General features: G+C 34.7%; 1 long non-coding RNA gene across 1 annotated transcript; it reads right to left on the reverse strand.

Moving 5' to 3' along the window:
- Nucleotides 1–1,198: 1,198 nt before the first annotated feature.
- Nucleotides 1,199–15,452, reverse strand: LOC118764101. The gene is made up of 3 exons (XR_004999892.1): nt 15,336–15,452; nt 8,816–8,821; nt 1,199–1,211 (listed from the first exon to the last, which is right to left on the reverse strand). It is a non-coding gene; the product is annotated as an uncharacterized LOC118764101 (long non-coding RNA).
- Nucleotides 15,453–21,597: the final 6,145 nt, after the last annotated feature.

Below are 21,597 nucleotides of genomic sequence, written 5' to 3' on the forward strand. Positions count from 1 at the left end.
AGTATCCATATTTGAGATCTTAATGAAATTTTGCTTTAGTCAGTCTCTCATAAATGTTTTGTCTAATTAGCTTTAGAGTGGAGGGTTAAAGAGTTCAACTTTCAGGAAGTCATTTTACTTTATCGTGTATCTCCTTATTCTTGGTTTAGCCGGCTGTGTGTGTGTGTTTGGAATCTATTGTCAAAAAGATTTTTCATTTCTTTCTTTATCTGGGGAGAGAAAATTGCATTGAGAGAAAATTGCATTGGGACACCTTCGCATCGAAGACCGGTTATTGTCGTGCGCTGACGACGGGTAAATACTCAGAAACCCGGGTCCGTGCGTATCACGTCAGGTCGTCGATGGGAAGGATGGCTTCCTTTTGCAAATATTGATAGGACACAGAAAGTGTGTCAATTGTCAGCTGGAGAAGATGTTCACCTGGGGCTACAAGCTACAGTAGCATCCACCCTTAGTGGTTAGCCACTTTTAAGTGGCAAATATACTTCACTTTGTCGTTCAGCTACTGTTTATACCTCGTTCAGAGAACTAGGGAGGATTTAATTTGTCATTTGTTTGGCTGAGAATGTGTGTGTGTGTGTGTGTGTTTAGGATATATTCTCCAAATAATATTCTTATCTTTTATTTCTATTGACAGGTCAGTAGTTCTGAGCAACTGTGTATATATATATATATATAAATGTTTTTCTCTCTTTCTGACACCCACCAGAATTCTTTCTAATATTTCTGATATTTGATAAGATGGATACATTGAAACTAGTTATATTTTATTTAACATTCTCTGTAAACACCTTTCACACTTCGTTCATTCCACTCTTCTTTCTTTCGTTCCCCACTCTCACATTTCCTGTCCTTCGCTTCATGATCATTTTATCATATTCTGGGGCGTGGCTGTTTCCCAAGAAGTTTTGAATACTCTTCTTGAAGGAAAACCAGGCATTCAATTCGACACTTGCTAGTGCTTCCTCAAAATACTTGTCCCTCATCAATTCCCGAATTTGAGGGCCAACATAGATTACTGCTGTTAGCTTGCCTTCACTTATACAAGGAAACTTTGACTCCAGGTACTTGAAAGCAGCTCCATCTTTGTTCAGGGCCTTCGCAATATTTTTCATAACCCCTAACTTGATGTTGGTTGGGGGCAACACAGTTTTTGTAGGCCAACTAGCAGCACAGCTTTCACGTTGTGATTTCCGGGTAAGAAGCTGATTCTTGGTGACCAATCGTTTTCTTCGTAGTGCTGGCTGTCGGTGCTACTATCACAAAGACACAGAAACCAAGAATACTTAGTGTATCCCTCTTGAAGACCTTGTAGGAGAGCAATAACTTTTAAATCATCAGAAATGAGAAAATTGTGATTATGGTATTTGATTGCGGCGAGCTGGCAGAAACGTTAGCATACCGGGTAAAATGCGTAGCCGTATTTCGTCTGCCGATACGTTCTGAGTTCAAATTCCGCCGAGGTCGACTTTGCCTTTCATCCTTTCGGGGTCGATAAATTAAGTACCAGTTACGCACTGGGGTTGATATAATCGACTTAATCCGTCTGTCTGTCCTTGTTTGTTCCTTCTATGTTTAGCCCCTTGTGGGTAGTAAAGAAATAGGTATTTGATTGCAGTTATTACTCTCTTCAAATTTTCGTAAGTTCCTGGCATTTGGCCCCTATGGTCAATTGGCACAGATGTAGCTGTGTTGCCATTGTAATGAAAAACAGCCTTTAAACTTCTGTTAGAAGAATCCCCATTCATCTGCTTTATATCTGAAGAGCCCCCATTCATCTGCTTTATATGACATCCCCATGTGTTCAATAAGGCCGGAAATATTTGAACTGAAAACTAAAGAATCCTCTTTCTGAAAGAACTGAGTGAATTCCGCTTCACGATAACGGTACCAAACGAATGTTCTACCGGGAGCTAGAAGCCTGTGTTCTTGCAGTCTATAGCCAAGTAACTGTGTGCACTTTCTTTTGGAAGGTTAAAGTCTCTAACCAAGTCACTGAGCTCAACGTGGTTGAAGAATTTGGGATCGTTATTTGTTGGTGATTCATAGTCTACTTCCATCCCATTAGTATCTCTAGTATCAGACTCTGATGAAATTTCCCGTGTCTCAAGTGCCACAGGTATAGGAATATCATCCGAGTGTAGAACAGGTCTTAGTGGTGAAGGAATATTTGGGTATATTATGCGATCTTTAGTCTTCTTGTTGAATCCAGCTACTTTACTCATACAAAAGTAGCAGTGGTTTATCTGATCCCGCCATACCATTGGTACCCCAAAGGGCATACATTTAAGTTTTCCAGGTGACCACATTTGAAGCTTACTGATGCAAATCTTGCAAGCTTTGTGAGGTGCAAGTGGCCTGTTTTGGTCTCCCAATTTGCAGCCAAACTATGCTAAATAGCAGTGCTTCAACAAAGGAGTAATTTTGCTCTGGGAATCTGAAGTGGTGAATTGAAACCGACTTAGTAGAATATATCTGGTGAATTGATGCAGCCTCTAGGCGTATTCACAGTCTGAAAAGGAAGGAAATTATGTTAGATTTAATATTTAAGTCAATATAAGGTAAGCATCTTAATTTATCATATACGTATACAGAAAGAGAAAAGTAACGTCTCCGTATAACTTGACAACCTGATGTGATAGACATGAATAAAAAACACAATGACTCATTATTTTTCATATATATTCAGAAAAAGATACCATACAGCCAATAAAAAAAATATGCAGACCAGTGTAATTATAGAGTTCAGTAAATTAAGCGTATGGTAGTTACTTAATTTTCTGTAAATGCACACGCATACTCGCTTACAGGCACGCACGCATGCACTCACACACACACACACACTTACACACACAGAGAATCACACACTCATATACACTGACGTGCTGTCACATTCGAAGACGTGTATAATGTATTTATTCGACGGCCTTATGGAAAGAAATATATGACGATTCGTGGTCAATGTAAACAATTCTGATGGATTCGACCAGACATTAGATGTATGGAGAGAACAAATAGAATTTAGCCTATTGGTGACATACGTATATCCAGTTAATTACGAATAAGAACTAAAGCTGCTCCATGAAATGGTTTCGAGAGGTGAAAAACCCTGCGCAAGGAAAGCGACTAGAAAACGTATGGCAGAAGTAAAGAAGAAATGTCTAAATGTTATTCACTTCAGTTTCTAGCCATATTTCGCTAAAAAAAAATATGCTACTGTAATTTATATCATAGTAATATATGATGCAATTTCAAATTCAGTTATTTTTCGTTATATCTTGTTTCTTATATTCGTATGGAATTGTCAATAAGTAAGTAAAAAAAAAATATTTAAAAAAGGCAAAAAAACTACCAATATTTTTCTGTAGCTGAGGCTGGTTTTCCGAAAATGTGAAGGTGTCTTTTTCATGACATTCCATTTGCATAATTTTTTTCGAATATTATTTATTATTATTCCTTCTCGCAATATTTCTATACAAACCAAAATGAAGACTTCTTCTCTATGGACAATGCCATTGCAGAAACACATCGGAGCTTTTTTTTTTTTTAATATATTAAGATAATTTGTAAGTAATATGAAGTGAATGCAGTATCATAAAAAAACTTTATGCTTAAAAACACGACGCCGTATTTCTCTTAGCGCGTCCTGTTTTAGACATCTCATTTACAGTAAATCACACGCGATTTCGTATGTATAAGTTGTTATCAAGGCTCATTGCTAAAATATTCAGACCTATTCTTCATGATTAATTGGTATTTGTTATTTAGTAGCCTAGTTTCAAATGGTATTAACAACATCGTTCAATTTCCGTTCATGTTTAAAATAACCATAAAAAGGTTAACTCTAAAATGAAGTTTGCTTATTTATCCGAACCTGAACGACAGATAAAATACTAAAACAAGAAAAGATGGTTGCAATAATTGCTTAAACACACACACACACACACACACCACACACACACACACACACACACACACACACACACACACACACAGACACACACACACACACACACACACACACACACACACACACACACACACCACACACACACACACACATACACACAGTATAGAGGCTGCGAGTTAGTGTGTGTATGTGTGTGTGTGTGTGTGTGTGTGTGTTTATTACCTATATTGCTATATATGTGTATCCTGGATTTGCTTTTCGTGCAGAATCTTCTGATACAAATGAATATTATGGCTATAACATTTTGCAGCTTTATATGAGTTTGAAGAGTTTAACAAATTATAATGATGAAATAGAAAATATTACGTAGCAGTTCCCAATGAGAAACAGAAAGTATATCGGCCAAAATTTATAACTTTGTGCAAGTGGGTGTACAATGTTATAAAACAGTTCGCCTCTTGATAAAGTTTGGACTTTGTTATATCATGTTTATTTACATTACGTTTTCAAATCTCGCCAGGGTCAAATCTCATTTAAACCCCTCTAAGATTTGATAAAATAATCACCACAGTGTGTATTTTAATTATTTATTTACTGATTTATTTATAGCCCTAGGACTCCTAAGGCCGGTTACTTGGTTTTCATGACCGAAATCACAACATCAATTTAGCGAGAAGCCAGTTCGTTACAGAATCCAAAGCAAGATATATATACATACATACATACATATATATATAATATATATATATATATATATATATATATATTAATATATAGTTGAAATTTACAGAAAGACAAAAAAGCAAAGACGAGTGTATAAACAACAATCAGATTCATTAGTTTGACGCTCGGAAAGGTGAGAAAGTCTTTTACGTTTCGAGACTACGCTCTTTAACAGAAAGAAACACGATGAAATAAACATAGAGAATAAAAAATTTGCAGATTAAGAAGTATATACATGTGTGTGTGTGTGTGTGTGTGTGTGTGTGTGTGTGTGTGTGAAACAAAACCAGTGGATTTGAAAAGATAGAATATACAGGCAACGAGTTTACATGCGGTTCTCCTTGTGTGTACATTTAACATCTAAAGACTACCTACTGATGAAGACTGGCCTCAGTAAATATTTTTTACTGAAACTAGTCAGAAACCATGGTCTAGGAACTTAATTAGATGGTTAATGTTTTTAATTTTCATTCCTTTCGAGAATTTTTCCCTAATTAGTGGTTTGAGTCTTCTACTGCTCTTTCTAGCACAAGGGTTTCCTATGATGGAAACCTCTTAATGTGTTTTAATGTACACGATATTTTTATGTGAATAATATACAACCTATTGACTAATTTTTTTTGTGCTAGGCCACTGGTAATAATAATTTCTATAATTCTTATTACCCTAATATCATTTATTATATACATATATATATATATATATATATATATATATATATTATATATATATATATAGTTGAAATTTACAGGAAAACAGAAGGCGAAGACTGGTGTATGAAAAACAAGTAGGTGTATTAGTTTGACGCTCGTGAAGTGAGAAAGCCTTTTAAGTTTCGAGCCCACGCTTTTCAACAGAAAAGAATATGAGGAAATAAACAGAGAGAGAATAAAAAAACTTGTGGATTTAGCGACAAAGCATGGTGGCTGTATATATGTGTATGTGTGTGTGTGTATGTGTGTCACCATAGCCATAAATCTATGATTTGTATAGTAAAACAAATTCTTATACTGATTATATCATAACATTTTTTTCTATTTTAATAGGATTTACTTAATAGAATTAACATAGGAAGTATACTTCATAAATAAATAATTGGACTTTTACGGGGGAAATATTTTGAGAACATTATATTAACATCTAATGTTCGGTATAAATCATGAGGAATACATTTGAAATATTTTTTTTTATTTCTCAAAGTCTTTAATACTTTTGATATATTTATTTTTTATGTGTGCCAGTGTGTGGAAGGCGACGAGCTGCTAGAATCGTCGAAATCGACTTTGCCTTTCATCATTTTGGGGTCGATAAATTAAGTATCAATTGCGTACTGGGATCGATGTAATCCACTGGTCCCCTCCCCCAAAAGTTTGGGCCTTATTTATATAGAAACGTTTGCTGAAAAGTTCATAGCCTGACTTCTAAGAAATGATGGTACAACTGTGCAATCCTGCACGCATTAATTTTAGTACTTCTGATTAACAACTGCATTGTTGCTTTCAAATAAATTGGCAGCTTATTGCTCAAAGACTTCAAACGTGACTAGTAGCGACTACTTTTAAAACTTGGACGAAATTTGGCCTCGTTATATTATCAATTACCTGCAGAGAAAGGGTTTAGCTCCCAAGCACATATATGCTAACATGTCTGTTACATTAGGGGATGACATCCCAGCTTCATCAACAGTGCAAAAGCGATCAGGTGAATTTAGAAGGGGAAGAGAGTTTTGAATGGACTTCTGAGGCTGCCTCCGCTGAGGAAAGCATGGATCGATTTCACTACATGCATAGATGACAGGCGATTGACTATGAATTAAATAGCCAATGTTAGCATATCAGTGAGGATTGAGAATATTCTGCACGATGGGCTTCGAATGATGAAAGTTTCTGCATGGTGGGTGTCACATCTGACACTTCATCAAAAGTTGACCTGGCTGATCAAATCATGGGAAAATCTGACACTGTTTGAGGCTAATCTAGCTGGTTTCCTTGAAAGTTTCCTAACCCAGGTCGAGTGTTGGGCTCATCGCCTTGAGCTAGAGATAAAAAACAATTCATGCAGTGAAAACACCCCTTTCACCAGCTCCAAGCAAACTGGTTCCTTTGCATGTAATAGGATGGCCTCAGTGTTTGGGATGTAAGAGGCATTGCTTTTATTGACTGTCTTCAGAAATGTCACACCATTAATTGAGAGTACTATGCCAACTAGCTGAGGCAATTACGAAATGCTATCAAGACCAAACATCGAGGAAAACTGTTAAATGGATTTTGTTTCATAAGAACAATGCTCCAGCACACAGATCTTTGGTTTCAGTGGCTGCTGTGGCTGACGTGCTTTTAACTGGGCTGCTACATTCCCTGTGCCCTGCTTTGGTTCCATCTGACTCTTATCTGTTCTCCAACATGAAAGCGCCTTTGCCAGGGAACCAGTACTGCAGTAATGATGACCTCATATCTTGTGTTGATGATTATTCTGATGAAAAAGACAAAAACTTCTTCAGAAATTGTATTCAAGCACTGCAACACAATGGAAGAAGTGTGTGGACTGCAAGGGGCATTATGTCGAAAAATATACCATATTGAGAGTATTTTAGAAAGCCTATGAACTTTTTAGCAGACACTTGAATGTGTGTGTAAAACGGTGAGCTAGCAGAATCATTAGCACGCCGATGAAAATACTTAGCGGTATTTCCTCTGTTTTTACCTTCGGCGCTCAAATTCCGTCGCGGTTGACTTTGCCTTTAATCTCTTCGGAGGTCGAGAAAATAAATACCGGCCTAGTGCAAAAGCTTGATACAAATATTCCGTATATGTGAGTACAGTCATTCATATATGATTTTATAATAAGCAAGCAATGACACTTCTTAAATGTAGTATTTAGTTACATGGTATTGTAAATCAAGGATAATAATTCAATAACAGTAAATACGTTTTATATTTCAATATCTCATATTATGCAAATGAGAGAAAAAAGAATATATTCAGTGATGGCATTTTAGAGATAGAGTTTATATAATTCTTTCGCCTAAATATTCAGAAATTTGCAAAATTTACTATTGGTAATAAGTTTTGCAATTCAATATTGTAAAATTTATGTGGCAATCTATAGCTTGTTATATTTGATCAGTGTACACACGTACTGGCTTATGCGCACATACTCACTCATATTATGTACATGTGGGTTTGTCTGTGCTTGTTTGTGTGTGTGTATATTTGTGTGAAGGCACGTGGCCTAGTATTTTAGCGTATTGCACTTAGAATCGCGAGATTGTGGTCTCGATTGCCAGCCGGCTGCATGTTTTGCTTTTGAGCAAAACAATTCATTTCCCGTTGTACCAGTTCACACAGTTGTAGAGAGGTGAACAAGTATTGGGATCGCGGTGAAGGTTGGCCTGCATGCTCAGACAGCGGGGTAGTATCATTCAAATAGCTTAAACGATGCAAAGCGCACTATCACCAGCGATGTATAACCCACCCGATAGTATGGTTGATTACGCGATCACGTTTCGGTGAAGAGGTCACATATGTGTGACGAAAGATTTCCCGACAATGGAAATGAGTTAGAATAAGAACAGTAATAAACTAGTGAAGAACAAATATATATTTCCGTGCACAGCCTAATGATACCAACTAGCAATAACAGTTTTGTGGGGTTATACCAAGTTGTGCCTGTTTCTTAAGATCATAACCCTTATTACTGGGATGATTACACTAGAGTCTGTTTTAACCATAGTCATCGGGTGGCTCATGATTCATGTGTCCATTTCCTCAGGCGATATGGCATTAAGGTTAGAAGCAACGTGTGTATAGCTGAAAGTTGTTTATCAATTTTCACAGGTGAGAAGGTCGAATGGGTAGTTCTATGTGTATTTGGTGGGAGGAGCAGAAGGTGGTGGAAAGTGAGGAAAGACCGGTAATGGTAAAAGAGACGGTGGCATGTGTGGTGAAGTTTGATTTGTTTGCGTATATGTGTATGCAGTTGTCAGGATGGGTAGCACAGTGTATTGGTTCGACCTTAGTCACAGCTGGCGCAGCTTCAGTGAATTCAGAAGTAGTCAGGCCAGGATGTATAGCTATTCTGTTGTTGAAGTTCATTGATTTGACAAATTATGTTCTCGTAAAGTGTAGTTTTAATTGTTTTTGGTGGTACAATGATATAGCATATAGCATAGTTTCAGTGGACGTTAACCTTTTCGTTGGTGAAAATTAATAAACAAACTTCCCTTATACATTCGTTGCTTCTAACATTAATGCCATATCTACTAAGGAAATGATCACATGAACCATAAGCAACCCGATGCCTACGGATGCTACGGACTGTAGTGTAATCATCCCAGGAATACGGACTATGATCTTAAGAGTCATGTGATTTGTGGAAATGCGCGTAGCATTAAAATATTTATAAATTTCCTGCATGGATTCTTCTTCTTCTTCTTCTTCTCTTCTTCTTCTTCTTCTTCTTCTTATTATTATTATTATTATTATTATTATTATTATTATTGTTGTTGTTGTTGTTGTTGTTGTTGTTGTTGTTGTCGTGTCTTCTATTGAGTCTGCTAAAATGAATTCATAAGCAAACATGTAACATCCAAATGTACATCGTTTTTCCTCTGATCATATTGTGATCATGTCACATACATGTAAATGTTTAATGTTTATTGAGTATTAACAGAAACGGCTGTGAGTGAAGATGACCAATTTGCTGTTAATAATAAACAATTGTTAACTTCCTAATTTCCATTTTCTTTTCTTCTTTGAAACGAATATAAACACTATACATACATACATACATACATACATACATATATATATATATATATATATATATATTATATATATATATATTATATATATATACATATATATATATATGTATATATATATATATATATATAATATATATATATATATATAATATATATATATATATATATATATATTATATATATATAATATATATATATATATATACATACATATATATTCCTATTATTTTAAGGAAATTCATTTCCTCATAATACTGGGTGTTGAACCAGTATTTCTTTGGATGACACCATCCCTTCATAAGTTTTACACATCCTTTAAGTGTATATATAGGAAGAGAGAGAGAGAGAGAGAGAGAGAGAGAGAGAGAGAGAGATGCACACACACACACATATGAGAAAATCACATTTGCGCCAAATATATTCACACTGTATTACAAGTAAGTTTATACTTACGCGTAACACGTGGTAAGATGAAATTTACATTAACAAGTGGGTGGATCATATTTGTTACATAACCAAATATTTGCGATCATATTCAGTGTTTCGGGATATGTATTCGTTGAGGTAAATTAACTGCATCGATATTGGAGCCTCGCTGTTTATTAAATAGGAATTTAAATGGATATTAGCCATCGCTGCTGTTCTTCCGTGTGCATAAGTAACGGTATGATAGAAGTGAAAGTATAAGTTTCTATACGTATGAAATAAATATACAAACCGTCTGAGTTACTAGGGCGTAACTCCATCATCGCAATTGTTGGCAAGTTCCTATAAGATATTTTGAGGATCTGTGTAGGCTCGACTTGCTAGGTCTAGCCACGAAATCGTTCTCAAATCATATTTTACCATGTTGAAAATGTTAGAGGGATATATTGAATAATTTAATTCGAGATACGCAATACCCATGAGGAAGCTGATTCGGTCACGGCTTACAGGGTTACGAGGGCGTCACTTCATCATTAAAATTAGTTACAGCTTCATATGGTATAACTGACGTCGAGGCGACGAAGGCGACAATATGAGATCACTTTATCCATTTATTATTTTTTTTTTACGTTGTTGCCTTTGGAGTCAATTCTCATCCACTGATGTGAAGGCCCGTGGCTTAGTGATTAGGTTATTTGGATCACGATCGCAATGTCGTGAGTTCGATTCCCGACAGCGCGTTTTTTTCCATGAGCTACACTCTTTGTTTCACTTTGCTACAGTTCACTCAGCTGGTAATTAGGAGTTGTACCTGTAATTTAAAAAGCAATCTTTGTCACATTGTGTATCATACTGAATCTCCCTGAGAACTACGTTAAGAAGATTTGTGTCTGAGGTTAATTTATTACGCTAATCGTTTCCATTGATCAGACTAACTGAAACAATCGTCGCGTAACCGACAGACTGCCAATTTTTTTTCCTAATATGGATTTAGTGAAACCATATTCTTTTATACTCTAAGCACAAGGCCCGAAATCTTAGGAGTGGGGGCCAGTCGATTCGATCGACTTAATTGGTACTTAATTTATTGACCCCGAAAGGATGAAAGGCAAAGTCGACCTCGGTGGAATTTGAACTCAGAACGTAGCGGCAGACGAAATACCTATTTCTTTACTATCCACAAGGGGCTAAACACAGAGAGGACAAACAAACGGATTAAGTCGATTATATCGCCCCTGTGCGTAACTGGTACTTATTTAATCGACCGCGAAAGGATGAAAGGCAAAGTCGACCTCGGTGGAATTTGAACTCAGAACGTAACGGCAGACGAAATACCTATTTCTTTACTATCCACAAGGGGTTAAACATAGGGAGGACAAACAAGGACAGACAAACGGATCAAGTCGATTATATCGACCCCAGTGAGTAACTGGCACTTATTTAATCGACCCCGAAAGGATGGAAGGCAAAGTCGACCTCGGCGGAATTTGAACTCAGAACGTAACGGCAGACGAAATACGGCTACGCATTTCGCCCGCCGTGCTAACGTTACTGCCAGCTCACAGCCTTTCAGTGAAACCATCTTATATCAGAAATGGAAAAGAACAAATCGGAAAACTTTTAAAACATAGAATCAGAGTTTCTTTTTCAATATAAACGCATTAAATAAAAATACATGTGAAAATACTAAGCAATGTGCTCGATATACAATGCCTTCGGTTGAGAAGCTTTTTATCATTCCTCTTTCTCATTCACTTATTACACTTGGACCTCTGTGAAATTGTCATTTTAATCTTAAATGAGAGAGTAATAATTGCTATAGACATTGAAATCATGGGTCGATTATGCGAAGTCGTGGCATATGTGTGTCCTCAGTAATATTTTAACCTGGTAGGGCCCATTCCTTTCCAAGTCTGACAATAGGTGATTTATTTCAGGTTGTAAGGAAAGAGACAGATAAAGTGAGCAGGCTCCCTTTCAGTACAGCTTTACGGCTATATTTACTGACTCCGAACGGAAGAAAGACATATTTCGCTTCATAGGTATTGGTATTCAGAGAAGAGACAGATGGAATGAATACCACAAGATCATGTGTCCAATGCTTTTTTCGTTTGGCCGTTTGCCACTGATAATTAAGTACCTCGTAATGGTGAAACGACTGTCGTTGCAGCCGAGTGTCCGTGAGTTGGTACCAGAAGTTTATCATGTCGAGTTTGTGTGAGTCGCTACAAAAGACCTTATTTCCATTTCTCAAATAATTCTGAACATGATGGAAAAAAGAATCCATGTACAGATCCTCGCAAACTCAGGTTTGAACAAATATTATTTAACTTCGATCCACAATACAGAGAACACTTTTGGATAATTGCATTTCATATCAGTGCGGTTTCACAGTTATGCTTACAGTATAAAGAGTAATACCTCGCCATATCGCGGTTTATTATTTAAGCTTACGTCGATTCCTTCGAGGTTTTGCTTTGCATTTATAATAAAATAAATATATAAAAATTATAAAAATAATATAAAATATATATAAAGTACAGTACTGTTTCTACTTCACGGATTTTCACTTATCGCGTGTGTTGGTGGTGGTTTGGAATGTATCACTCGCGATAGTGCATGATTTGTAAACGATCCCGTAAAATGTGGCCCAAATTCGATAGGTTGTCTTAAATATCAATTATAAAATCTAAACCTCAATTTTCTGTTATTTAGAGTGTCACTGGTCACAATGATGTTCCGTATAAAACAATTTCTAACATTTATAAATATATTTCATATTCTTTTCTACTCTAGGCACAAGGCCCGAAAATTTTGGGGAGGGGAGGCCAGTTGATTAGATCGACCCAGGTACGCAACCTCGGCACAATTTGAACTCAAAACGTAAAAACAGACGCAATACCTATTTCTTTACTACCCACAAGGGGCTAAACACAGACTGGATAAACAAGAACATACAACTGGATTAAGTCGATTATATCGACACCAGTGCGTAACTGGTACTTAATTTATCGACCCCGAAAGGATGAAAGGCAAAGTCGACCTCGGCAGAATTTGAACTCAAAACGTAATGTCAGACGCAATACCGCTAAGCATTTCTCCCAGGTTACGTACTATTGACTACTGAAATGCGAATCATTGTTTATTAAAATGTAACGTTATAATCAAAAACTATATAATAGAGCGCAACTCCGCAAAATGTATATATACATTGAATGATTGTAAAGTCAATGTTTATTGAAAAATATCTTATTTTCAAAAATTAAAAGCAATCTACAGAGAGAACTTAATTCTTTTATGAAAGTGATGATGTTTCTGGTTGAATTTCTGCTGGTGACCCGAATCTATAGAATAACAAACATCAGGAATCGTCTCCTTCGGTATTTGTGCACATTCTCGTTCAATAAAACTTTTGTTATTGTCATTCTGGATAATTTCATCTAGTTCAAACTTAGTAGAGCTAAATCGAGTGCTGTTAGACGCGTAGGTGGATTTCTGTGAAACTTTTTCCTAAACCGTCTGTGTAATTCCATTGTGTTTTCGAAATAGCATTAGTACTTCGTGTAAATTTCATTACTTCAAAGGAAATTTACTCTAGTCATCGTTTCCAATGGCTAAACCTAAAGAAATAAAAAAAAATCAAATGTTACCAGCTGTTAAAATGTGTATAAAGTCATTGGAACACTTTGTATATCTACGAAAAACAGCGCAGCAAACATAGGCGATATGCAGAGAAATATGGAGCGTAATAACGTTTAGTAGAAATGATTATCTCGAATATTGTTTCTGTTTGTCGTGTGCTTAAATGCATCTTATCAGTTTAATTTGGGATGGAGTTTAAAGTGTTATTGTGGTAAATTCTAAGGTCTCTTAACGTATTAAGTCTCTTGACGTAATGTTTTTTGATGCTCGTGATCCCATGGCTTCACGATATCAGCAGTGGCCGTACCAGAACTGTCATCAGTTTCAGACAGGTGTTCATAAAAAATAAATTAATAGTGACAGAATCAATATTAATACCTAAATGTAGTATTTTTCTCCACTTAAAAGTGGATGTTGTGTTAGAACACTCAATACTGTGATAGTTGCCCCGAGATAATTTCTCATGGTTTTGTGATGCATATAAACACTCGTCTGTGTGTCGCTAGCGAGAGACAATCGTCCACTATCGTTGTCGGGACTACCAGATCAGGTGATTTCGTACTTCCTTAGCGCTGTCAATAGTTGTCACCCGAAGGTAGAAGTAACAGCAATTCATCCTTCACCAATTTATATAGAATCAGTGTCTATCTAATTAGACACTGGTCTCACAGCCTGTGGGATTATTAAAACATAATCAATAGTGCTTTTGTTGCTATTAAATTTTGAAAATGAAAAGTAATTTAATAAGTTCTGATTTTATAGTCAGTCGATGTTTAACTACATTCTTGTGATACACGCTGTAATAAATAGTTTTTAAATCATTCTTATCGCCAAATACAAACCTTCATAAACTTGATAATTTTACACGACTCCAGGTTACAAACGTTGATTTTCTTCTCGACGTATATTAAAATATGCTGCTCGCACAGACATCGAACAAAGGGTTCGCAGTGAGGTCAAACAACAGTGAAGACATCAAGTGTTAGTAGGTTACTGTAGACATATAAGTACCAAATCCATTTTAACCATTGTGATACCAACTCACATGAAACCGCCTCTGGCTCTGAAGTAGATATATATTTTGTTTTCAAAAGTTCTGAATTAAAATCTTCTAACAGACATTAATCACAACATATGTTCCTAACACTAGCTTAATGATAACTAAGCTATTTTACTAAATTCTTTGTTAAATTGAAAATTAATTGAATGAAACACAGAGCATCTAAAAAAAATATGGTAACAAAAAAGTTAAACAATAGGTCAGACTCACGGCAGGATCTAGGTGCGACGTTTAAATATATACATACACATACTTAAATACATACAAACATACATGATGGCTGCCCCCTCGTTATCAAGTATGGCCATTGCACGAAGCTTAACTGTTATCGGTGCTGTGATCAATGTGACTTTTATTTGCTTTTTAAGGCTACAGCCAGCCATTCAGCTGAGACTCACAGCACCATCAACAATCAGGAACAATGTTGTTATCGTGCAAGATTTTTAAAGTGAGGAAAGGCTGTGCACTGAGTTAATCCCACTCACTAAGCAACAGCAGCCATAATCCGAAAAGAAGAACAAGTCAACATCATCGGTAACCACTGAGCCGCAGCTTTATGTCGGAGTTATCCCAGTTACCTGAGTTACCTTCTCCTCGAAGGATGCCATAACAAAGGCTAGGGATCCTTCACTTCCAATGGATTAACCGCGCGATCGGGTATTCAGTTCGATTATTTCTATGTCCCCGCGCATGATACTGCCTTGAGCCTTAAGAAAAAAAAATTACACATTTATTGGACGGCCGTTGACTCTCAAGAGTTCCTCCGCCCTTGCATACATACATACATACATACATACATACATACATACATACATACATACATACATCCATCATGTCTAGCCATGCAACTATAAGCAGGAGAATACGTACATAAAGCAAAATATAAAACCTGCACATATACATATATACATATAAAAATACCCTGTTGACGTGGTTGAATTTCCAATAAAGGAACCTTACATCTATTGACGAGAAAATTTGAAATAAAACTGAATAATGAAACATACACGCGTATATGCATACATGTATGTATATAAAGTATGTCAGTGTGATCGCGCGCGATTCTGTGTACACACAGCGAAACAAATACATCAGTAAATATGAATATGTTTATTGTTATGAATATAGATAGAAATATGGATAGAGAAAGACACAGGCACTGATATACAGAGAAAGAGAGATAGGCTGACAGACAGACAGACAGATAGATAGATAGATAGATAGATAGATAGATAGATAGATAGATAGATAGATAGATAGATAGATAGATAGATAGATAGATAGATAGATACCAATACAACTTTTCTCAGCAATAACAATAATTTCATTTGCTTGTATGTTAAACTAAACAGAACTTACAATACACAGGCAATTAAGAAGTATTGTGGGCAAACCAAAAAAAATGTTATCAAACTAAAGTGTCAGGAAAAAGATTAGCTCAGCAGCAGAAAATATATCATGTGGAAATCTATTTATCAGGGACAAATCTTCAGACCGATGCTGAATAAATTAATAATAAACTCAGTCTCTTCGAATAATATGCAAGTCAATTTACAACCTTAATCTCAAAGGAGACATAAAGCGAAAACGAAGTGGATTTGACTCATCATACTGTCTCTATATTTTTAACCATAAGCTACAATAATAATAATAATAATAATAATAGAAGTAGCAACGACAACAACAATAGTAATGAATGCATAGGTTTCCCTTTTTATATATTCCATTCACAAAATAAGTAGTCTTCTTTATATCTCTTTCTCTTTACATCTTATTTAGTTTCTGTTTGAGTACATATAACAACGTTAAGATATAAGTGTGAACGCTTACTTGTATATATATATATATATATATATATATATATATTATATATATATACATACATATATATATACATATATATTATATATACATACATATATATATACATACATATATATATATATATATAATATATATATATAATATACGTATATATATATACATATATATATACATATATACATCTATATATGTATGTATATAGGCATATATGTATGTTCTATCTATGTATCTATTTATATATCTACACACAGGTATATATATATATATAATATATATATATATATATATGTATATATTATATATATATATATAATATATATATATATATATATATATATATAGATATATATATATATGTACATATATATGTATATATATATATATGTATATATATATATATATAGATATATATATATATATATATATATATATATATATACTATTTTAATATCCATTCATGCATTTATACAGATATATATTTTCATATACGTACATTTAAATACATATGTATTTATAAATATATGTAATGCGTGTGTATTTGAGTGTACGTGTGTGTGTGTAATTGTGTGTGTGATTGTGTATGTGTATGCGTGTAAATATGTACATACACACTCAATAGACATTTAAATATGTGCAAGTGTATGCATATATATACATATACGCACAGATACACATACAGATTGATCACATATACTTACATGTAATAGGGTATGTATACACATTCCCGATTAACATATCTCTCTCTCTCTCTCTATCTATCTATCTATCAACGCATATATATATATATATATATATAAGTATATGTATATATATATATATATGCATGTATGCTTGTATATATGTGTGTATATATATACATATACAGCACACATAATCGCCCGAAAGTCTGAGTTTATATATATATACATACATATATATATATATATATATATATATATATATACATATGTGCCTAATAATCCTATATCTATATATCTATATATATGTATGTATGATTTATACATGTTATTATACTTTAAACTTTTAACATATATGACAATAATTTCATATTCAAGACACTCTGTGAAAGATTTTACGATTATGAATTTAATTTTTTGACATGTTTCGTTTTTTCACTTTAATTCCTTCTTACTTTCCTTTCTACATGTATCCTTCCCTTTAATTCTGTCACTTTTTCGCTCTTTTTTCTCCCTTTCATTTTTGTCATATGTCTTGTAAATATATGTGCCTCCGTGATCTGAGTATAGATGTATAAGGGTATATAAATTTTGAGTGTATATGCATTCACACACACAAACATATGTGTATATATATATATATATATTCACACAGACACACACACACACGCACATACACACATATACACTCACACACACACAAACACATATATATATATATAGGATTTTTAGTATAGTGGCATGCACACCTTCTCAGTATCAGAGTCGATTTCGTTATATCTCTCTTCCTCATAATAGTATCATATATATGTCTCCCTGCCCCTCTCCTCCCTTTCCTCTCTCTCTTTCTTTTTCTCTATCTATTTATATATATGTATATATGCATATACATACATATATATATATATATATATATATATATATATATATATAATATATATATATGTATGTATATATGTATATACATACTTATATGTAAATATACAAATCTATATATATATATATACATGTGTATATATATATATGTGTGTGTGTGTATATATATGTGCATATATATATATACATACATATAAATATATAATTATATGTTTATATTAATGTTAAATTTTATATACAATTATGCATATATTCACATGTATATATATATATATATATATACATACATATATACATACACACATACATACATATATACATATACGTATATATATATATGTATATATATATATATTATATATATATATGTATGTATGTATATGTACAGGCAAGTATTCGTTAATAGATGAGGGAATAGAAGGAGATATCTCAACAGTATCTGCGTAATATCGGTTTGTCGTATTCTGGCATGTGATAATGGGATACAGCAATTCCGTTATTATAGATGCAGCCTTAAGAACTCGTAAAGTTGTTTTTATATCGTAGTAATGTATAGGCGAATATTAATTGTAGTCCGTATTCATATTCATGCCAGAGTGTCCAATTCCCATTTTGCAGCAAGTGTCCTTTCGTTTTCGTGATTTTATCATAGCCAATAATCATAATTTTGTCTTGGAAAGACATCTACCGTAACAGCGTAGGCAGATACCATAAGAGCGTAACAGCGTAGGTAAAATTAGAATGTTCTCTAATTCAAATATATCTTGTCATTTGTTAAAATGAATGATGATGTGAGCCCCAGGCAGGGTCTCGATATGTTGGCATGACCTTAGAGAAATAGCAGCTAAATGGAATCAGGCAGTAATTTGAAAGGCGATATGATGATTGCAACGAAGACAATGAGCTGGCAGAATCGTTAGCACACCGGGCAAAAGGCCAAGCGGTATTCTGAATTCGATTTCCGCTGAGGTCGCGTGTGCATTTCAACACTTCAGGGTCAATAAAATATGTACCAGTTGAACACTGGGGTCGATATAACAACCTCAAGTTGTCCCCTGAAATTGCAGGCTTCGTGTCAAAATTTTAAACCGATATAAGGATTACAACAGGTTTGCCTATGATCTTAGCTAAACTCTACCTGATCGAAGGCTGGTAAATATTGAATAATTACGTAATTACTCGTGAATAATGCGCACTATACTGTACTTTATTTTCGCTGAAAACAATGTGATCTGAGACTTACGCACTGCACAAAGTTAAATCTAGATAGGGAAAAAATTTATACCAGGATTTAGCATTAAATTGGTGAGGGTGACTTATAAACGTTTAAATACAGTATATTTTGCTAGGAAAGCAAAGCCGATGTTTCGGGCGGAGAACTTTATTGTGAGTCGGGTTTTGGCTTTAAATCCAAAAAATTATTTATGAAAATTTGCGAGCTTTTGAGAGTAAGAAGAAAATTGCTAATTTAAATGTATGTTCGAGGACAGAAATAATGGCAAATGGTGGAGTCTATTTAAACAAATTCTGTACTTGACTGAAGTGTATTATGGCTCGGAGATAACTGTTTATCAATGTAGCTTCCACCATGAATCCAGCTGCCCACATTGTGTGTATGATAGATATTTGAGGTCATTTTGCAAGAGGATGAAATTGAATGTCTTGGTTGAAAGATATTGCATAAGAGACGAATTCTATTTCCTCGCTTATATAAATAGATACATGTATGTGTATCTGAGAGAGAGAGCGAGAGAGAGAGAGAGACAGTGTGTGTGTGTGTGTGTGTGTGCGTGTATGTGTGTGTGTGCGTGTATGTGTGTGTGCGCACGAATATATATATATATATATAAATATATATAAATATACATATACATATAATAATGTATAATATATATGTCCATATATATATATGTACATACGTAAGCACATATGCATGTGTGTGTGTGTGTATGTGTGTGTGTGTGTGTGTGTGTGTGTGTGTGTATGTGCGTGTGTGTTTGTGCATGTACTTGTAAACTGGTATATGATCGTATCAATGATGTCTGCATAATTTCGTTCGCAATTCAAAACCCTATATTACAGTTTATGAAGTTATAAAATATCAGCAATTAAAATCATATTTGGCTGTACTTGTAACATAAGATGTCATTATTTATACGACACAGAATTAAGTATCGAATTATACGATACACAGTAGACATGCTGTTAAAGCATCATTTTCAACTTTGTTAAAATATTAACTTAAAACCGAAACGTTAGCAAAATATATACTGAAAGGCCAGGCAAAGAAATTCGCTTTCTCTATATTAAATTATTTCATACGAATATAAGAGTACGTGTATCTCGTGTTACACACTCTTGACTCGACAATATTGTTATTTCTGAAAGTAATTAAGCGAATTCTTTCACTGCATTAGCAATTTATCTCTGTTTTCGAAAAAAAGAAACAAAAGTTCCATAGCACATACGTATGTTCATGTATAAATGCATCCATCCAACCATCCGTTAATCGATCCATCAATCCATCCACCCATACATACATATATAAGTATACATCTATAAATAAATGACAGACAGTGGAATTGACGACATTGTTTATTTAAAATCACCCACTACAATTGTTTCGATAATCTTTACACATATAGTACATTGGTGAGATGTGTAATCATTATTGTATATCTAGGGACTAAATCGTGCCTCCTCGGGTGATTAATTAAATAAGTTCTTTATTAGATCCTATCTTCCTTTTACTTAGTGTGATACGGCATATCCAAAGTGAGGGATATACATCCTTACATCTCTTCTTCCCTAAAGCCCTACATATATACTTACATGCATGCATACGTACGTATATACATCTAAACATACATGCACAGAAAGTGTATGAAAAATAATACATGCATGTATGCATAGAACGTAAGAACGCAAAATATTACTTGCTGTGCTGCTTAAAAAAAACACATCGAGAGAGAAATAGTGAAGAAATCTGTGCCGCTTTAACACCACAGCTTGATATTAATCGAACCTTTAGCAGATGGCAGCCGTGGATTTTACTCTGATGAAAGCAATTCAGTCGTGTTCCAAGTTTGAAGAAACGCTGACCAGCACCGAGTCATGCTCATCGCATTCCTGGTTATATTCACGAAGATGGAAAAACATCGATTAGCTACGACTCTATGGTACATTGAAAGGTCCAAGATGAAACATATTGTGAGAAAACATCCGAACGGGTCTTATTTCAACAAAAGAATGGAGTCAGCGTCAACGTGATCTCATAATACTGAAAGCAAAATTTTCGTCTGCCGGACACGTTGCAAAGTTTACAAACATGAGTGGTATCCAAGACATCGTTAATTGCCACTCAGAGGGTTCCCATGATGATGGAAAAGCAATATATTTAAACGATTTTTCTCGAAGTGCTGCTGTGTTTCATTTTGAGCCTGAAATATTGCAGGTTAATACACAGCATGCTATACAAAATCATCCGATTACTGTACTACATGTACCTCACATTTGAAGTAGCTCACATTTAAAATTTATTTCATTAAATGATATCTTTCGCTATATGTGGGTGTGTACGTGTGCGTGTCTGCGTGCGTGTATGAGTGTGTACGAGCTGGTACCAAAACCTTCCTAGACTAGTTCTGCAAGGCACCAATAGATGGCAGCATACGGTTGTGTGCGCAGTGAGAGC

The sequence above is a fragment of the Octopus sinensis genome, linkage group LG7, assembly GCF_006345805.1.
Source record: "Octopus sinensis linkage group LG7, ASM634580v1, whole genome shotgun sequence".
Lineage (NCBI taxonomy): Eukaryota > Metazoa > Mollusca > Cephalopoda > Octopoda > Octopodidae > Octopus > Octopus sinensis.